Genomic DNA, 6804 nt, shown 5'->3' with positions numbered 1-6804 from the left:
GCGGGCGTTCACTTCCCTCACAAACCGTAAGAGTTCGCTCTTATGAGGATTGTTCTCGTTATTGGGGCCGGATCGACTCCCCCCAAGCCCATCAGAGCTAACCTCGCTCCTCGGGGTGTTGTTGTCGACCCCTCTATATTGCTTGATTTGGGAGAGCACTGGGAGGAACTGGGCCTCGTCTATTCGCGTTATTGGAGTCCCCCGATAACGCCTGCTTCAACTCCGTCATAACCTTATCCTGCCGTGTGAGGTGGCCTACAATGATCGCTTATTGCTCTTTTAGGACCCTTACCAGATCAACAACTTGCTCTTCTTCAGCATCATCGGGAGTCGCCTCTCGAACATGTCGTGAGTACCGACTGTCGTGGACCGGCGAGACATTATTCCTCTTATTGTGGGTGTAACTGGCTGAATCCTCGTGACGAGGCTGATCTCCTTGAGCCTCAAGATTGTGTGTGTTGTTAACACCATTATCTTCCATTTTTGTGATTTTTTCTAAGACAAACAATCAAAACACATTAGTAAAAGAAGCAAAGATCAAGTTAATTACACAGTTGTCTAGGCCCCCACATGGGCACCAAACTGTTTACTCGTAAAATGGGTACAGTTAAATTTATACGTGATTTCTAGACAAGTGAATTAATTCGATCCTAAAATAATAGAAGAATTGAAGGAATACGCAATACTTAGCCTCAAAACGAAGATAAAATCGCAGAAACAGTGATTCCGGGAGCAAAGCTTTCGGGCACAACAATGATGAAATCAAAGAAGAAGAAGATAAAATTGTATAAAACTTTAAATAGTGTCAATTATGAGGGCCACAGATGAAGGTGTAACGGTGAGACTAAATGACAAATTCTCTGTAACGGGCAGCGCATTAAATGTTGTAGAATATTCTCCATTAAATGCCATCGGGCGGAGGGTATTTATTGCATCTTTACGAGTGTCATCCTTTCTGGTGACAAACGTGATAATTGTCTTCGGTTCTAACTATCCCCGCCTTAGGTTCCACGTATCACTCTCTTAAGCGGCCACCTTGAATAGCATATTTTACCTTATACACTTTTTAATTAAATTATAAGAATCAAGAATTCAAAATTTCGCCATGGACTTTTTTAATAATAATAATAATAATAATCAAGAATTCAAAATTTCACCATGGACTCGAATCTATATATTATTAAAAGGAGAGGGAAAAGCCCTCTCCTTAAGCCAAGTGGCAGCCTAAAAAAATGCCACATGGCATAATTGGTTACTAATTAGTTATTTAGTTTATAATTAGTTATTGGTTACTTATTTTTGAATTTAAATACATATAAAAATGAAAATAATAAAATACAATAAAAAACTACCATATATTAATTGGTTACTTTATTTGGATTAATAAATATAGATATCTTATAATTAAATATAATTAAAAAAACGAAAATTAAATATATAAAAAATAACTACCCATTCAAATTGGGTGGGAGTAGTTTCAAGTTTGAGTTTTTAAATTATTTTAAAATAAAAAACGAAATTAAAAAAAATAATGAATTACCAATTCAAATTGGGGAGTAGTTTCAAATTGGAGTTTTAAAATTATTTTAAAATAAAAAAAAATGGAAAATCTGTTTATATTTAATATACACATAAAAATCTATATCTATATCTATTCTATATATATTATTAAAAGGAGAGCAAAAAGCCCTCTCCTTAAGCCAAGTGGCAGCCTAAAAAAATGCCACATGGCATAATTGGTTACTAATTAGTTATTTAGTTTATAATTAGTTATTGGTTACTTATTTTTGAATTTAATATATATCAAAAAAGAAAATAATAAAATACAATAAAAACTACCATATATATTAATTGGTTACTTTATTGGATATATAAATATAGATATCTTAATTAATATAATCAAAAAACGAAAAATAAATATATAAAAATAACTATCCAATCAAATTGGGTGGGAGTAGTTTCAAGTTTGAGTTTTTAATTATTTCTAAATAAAAAACGAAATTAAAAAAAATAATGAATTACCAATTCAAATTGGGGAGTAGTTTCAAATTGGAGTTTTAAAATTATTTTAAATAAAAATGAAAAATATATTTATATATAATATACATATAAAAAACGAAAATAATAAAATAAAATAAAAAACTAACATATATATATATATTAATTGGTTAATTTATTTGGATTTAATAAATATAGATATCTATATAATTAAATATAATAAAAAAAAAACTAAATGTATAAAAAATAACTACCCATTCAAATTGGGTGGGAGTAGTTTCAAGTTTGAGTTTTTAAATTATTTTAAAATAAAAATCAAAAAAAAGAGAAAGAAAAATTGCCCATTCAAATCGAGAAGTAGTTTCAAGTTGGAGTTTAAAATAATTTTAAAATAAAAAACAATCAAAAAAATAATGAATTACCAATTCAAATTGGGGAGTAGTTTCAAATTGGAGTTTTAAAATTATTTTAAATTAAAAAAACGAAAAATCTATTTATATATACATAATAAAACGAAATAATAAAATAAAATAAAAAAACTACCATATATATTATATATATATATATATATATATATATATATATATATATATATAATATATATATTAGTTACTTTATTTGGATTAATAAATATAGATATCTTATAATTAATATAATTAAAAAAACGAAAATAAATATATAAAAAATAACTATATATATATATATATATATATATATATTAATATTTAGTTGGTTACTTTATTTGGATTAATAAATATAGATATCTTATAATTAATATAATTAAAAAACGAAAAATAAATATATAAAAAATAACTACCCATTTAAATTTCGTGGGAGTTGTTTCAAGTTTGAGTTTTTAAATTATTTTAAAATATAAAGCAAAAAAAAAATTACCTATAAAAAACAAAAAAAGAGAAGAAAAACTACCCATTCAAATTGGGAAGTAGTTTCAAGTTGGAGTTTTAAAATAAAAAATAAAATTAAAAAAAATAATGAATTACCAATTCAAATGGGAGTAGTTTTAAAATTGGAGTTTTAAAATTATTTTGAAATAAAAAAACGAAAAATCTATTTATATATAATATACATATAAAAAACGAAAATAATAAAATAAAATAAAAACTACCACAATATTATATTATATATATATATATTATAGTAATTCATTACTTTATTTGGATTAATAAATATAGATATCATATAATTAAATATGATAAAAAAAACAACAAAAAATAAATATATAAAAATAACTACCCATTCAAATTGGGTGGGAGTAGTTTCAAGTTTGAGTTTTTAAATTATTTTAAAATAAAAAGCAAAAAAAAAAATTTACCAATTAAAAAAACGAAAAAAAGAAGAAGAAAAACTACCCAATTCAAATACGGGGAAGTAGTTTTACAAGTTTAGGAGTTTTTAAAATAATTTTAAAATAAAAAATAATATTAAATAAAATAATGAATTACTAATTCAAATTGGGGAGTAGTTTCAAATTGGAGTTTTAAAATTATTTTAAAATAAAAAAACGAAAAATATATTTATATAATATAATATAATATATGTATACTATATAATAAATAATATATATAGTAGGAGAGTCAAAAAATCTATATCTATATCTATATATATATAATAGGAGAGGCAAAGAAATGTTATAATGACAAGTGTCATAATTCTATTAACAATATAATTATACTAAATATTGGATAATATAATAAATAAAAATACATAACGAAAAATTATTTGATGACTATATAAGTCCCTTTAATTTAATAGATATTTTATTTATTAAAATTTAGACAATATCTATTCTATTTATATAGAATAGGATAATCAAATAATCGTGATAATTTCATATGTAACATCGAAAAATTAACAAAGTGACAAATATTTTTTTAATATTGACAGTGCATCGCGCGGGTACAACTACTAGTAATAATAATAATGATGATGACGACGACGACGACGACGACTATCATTATTATCTCTTGAAACAGTGAAAGAGAGAAAATGTTGTAAAGAGATGCCAATATGTTGAGCGACATATCAGACTTCACATGCTACGTTCTTAATGAGTTAAAATAGCACGGTATAGCTAGTTTTCGGATTGGTCATTCGTAAATAGCCAGCGTTTACTAATCAATGAAAAATAGCCACTATTTTGCTGCAGCAGAGACCGGTCCAGCATAATATACTGGAGTTCGGTGCACCTGTGTATGAAGGGAGAAATTTAAAAATAGCCAGATTTACAACTGGTCGTTCAAAAATACCCAATTTCAAAAGTAATCGAAATTTAGTCACTTTTTATGTAAAGATAAATCTGAGCGAAAACACTGTTCAAAACCTGAAAAATACTCCAGTATATTATGTTGGAGTTCCAGCATAAGTATACTTGAACTCCAGCATATTATACTGGAGTTCCAGGATAGTATGCTGGAACTCCAGCATAATATGATGGAGTTCCAGTATAAATACACTAGAACTCCAGCATAATATACTGGAGTTCCAGCAAGTATATTGGTCCAGTATAATATACTGGAGTTTGGAGCACCAATGCTCCAGTCTCCAGTATATTATACTGGAGCCAGCAAAGTATACCGGTCCAGCATAATATGCTGGAGTTCATACACAAGTGCACCGAACTCCAGTATATTATGCTGGACCGGTCTCTATTGCAGTAAAACGGTGGCTATTTTTCATTGACTTGGTAAACGCTGGCTATTTTTGATTGACCAGTCCGAAAACTGGCTATACCGTGCTATTTTTACGTGTATGAACTCCAGCATATTGTGCTGGACTGGTATACTTTGCTGGCTCCAGTATAATATACTGGAGACTGGAGCACCGGTGCTCCAAACTCCAGTATATTATGCTGGACCGGTATACTTGCTGGAACTCCAGTATATTATGCTGGAGTTCTAGTGTATTTATGCTGGAACTCCATCATATTATGCTGGAGTTCCAGCATACTTATCTTGGAACTCTAGTATAATATGTTCGAGTTCAAGTATACTTATGCTGGAACTCCAGCATAATATAATGGCGTATTTCCGGAACAGTGTTTTCGCTCAGATATTTCTTTACATGAAAAGTGGCTAAATTTCGATTACTTTAGCTATTTTTGAATTTCACCCTCTTAATGATTCTCATCGTGGTAATTATTAGGGCTAATCCCCCCCCCCCCCCCTCTTTTTTTTTCGAAACGTTGACATCATAATATATCCTAAAATTTTAAATTATACACCTACTCTTGACAATCCTAAGTTTTATCAGCAAATCTAAGGGCATGTTTGGTCAAGCTTCTGAGAGGCCAAAAGTACTTTTTGTGTCAAAAAATATTTTTGAAAAATTTAAGGTGTTTGACCCAAATGAAAAAAATACTTTTAAGCATCATATGCTTTCGGGAAGAAGCTACAAGCTCTAGCTTCTTCCAAGAAGCATAAGCAGAAGCAGAAAATTAATTTGTTCAAGACAAATAACCTTACAATAAATTTTATATTTTCCAAATTACTCCTCACTAATTTAATATTTTCTTTTCCTTTTCCTTTTTCTTTTTATTTCTACTATATATTTCTTCACTTTTTATTTTAGTCATATTTTTATTCTCTTTCTCCTATTCTTACAGGTAGATTTTAAATTTATATGAATGGTGTATTTGATATATTTAAATTATCATGTAAGCAATAAGTAATACCAAACACTCAACGTTATTGCTTTGGAATAGCTATATTTCATATTGATTGGAATTTTTAATTTATATTTCTACTTTACGTTTTATATTTTAATTCAATTCTCTTATAATAAATATTTAAATTTATTTTTCTTTTCTAAATAGTACTTATCGCAAATTGAACCAATCTATCCTTTTTCATAATTTGATCGCAAAAGTGTTTTCTTAAAAGATTGACCAAACACAATGAGCTTGCAACAAGCAAACGAATTGGCCGAACACAGACTATTATTTTGCAAAAGTAACAAAATTATTTTTCAAAATAAGCAGTTTTTGACAGTTTGGCCAAACGAACTCTAAATCGCGAGAGCCTATAGGTGGTTTAATTGCTACTTTTTTTACCTAATTATTAATTCACATAATATCTATTTATTACTCCCCGTGGTCCTTTTGAAACCGTTCACTTTTCCAGTTTACATTAATTATGTACAAGTTTTCATGTGGGAATGCACCTTTTAGCACATTGTAAGACTATAACTAATTGGAATTAATTGATTTTAATTTTATTAATGGCTGACAGCTTGGCTACTATAGTTATCTAATATTTCAATTAAAAAAACTCTTTTCAACCTTTAGTTAGATTTTAAAAAAGATAAGAAGAAGACAAAAGCTGTGTGTGTATGTGTGTGGCTTTTTAAAGTATATTTTCCTCACATGTCCCTAATTATATTCGTATATTTATTTGACTCTAACAAAGTAATTGCAACTTGGTCACATGGAGATTTTTAAAATGAATCTTTCTCTTGAAGCAAAAATGATGAAAACAAAAATACTTTTTCAGCGTAAAGGAATGAATAATGCTTTATACTCTCATCTTCTTCTCCCCCCTCTCTTTTTTTCTTTTTTCTTTTTTCATACAAATTTACGTGCGCAAACGAAACGTTAAGGATAATAACCTAATTACTTGAAAAAAGATTTTCAAAGTAATAAATTAAAATTTTAAATCCTTCTATTGTACATTTGAACATGTATTTTATCTTTGTTTAAATGACTCTAGCATTATTTCATTGTGTGCATATATATATATATATATATATATATATATATATATATATATATATATATATATATATATATAT

The sequence above is a fragment of the Nicotiana attenuata genome, unplaced genomic scaffold, assembly GCF_001879085.1.
Source record: "Nicotiana attenuata strain UT unplaced genomic scaffold, NIATTr2, whole genome shotgun sequence".
Lineage (NCBI taxonomy): Eukaryota > Viridiplantae > Streptophyta > Magnoliopsida > Solanales > Solanaceae > Nicotiana > Nicotiana attenuata.
Note: the sequence above shows the minus strand (reverse complement) of the source record.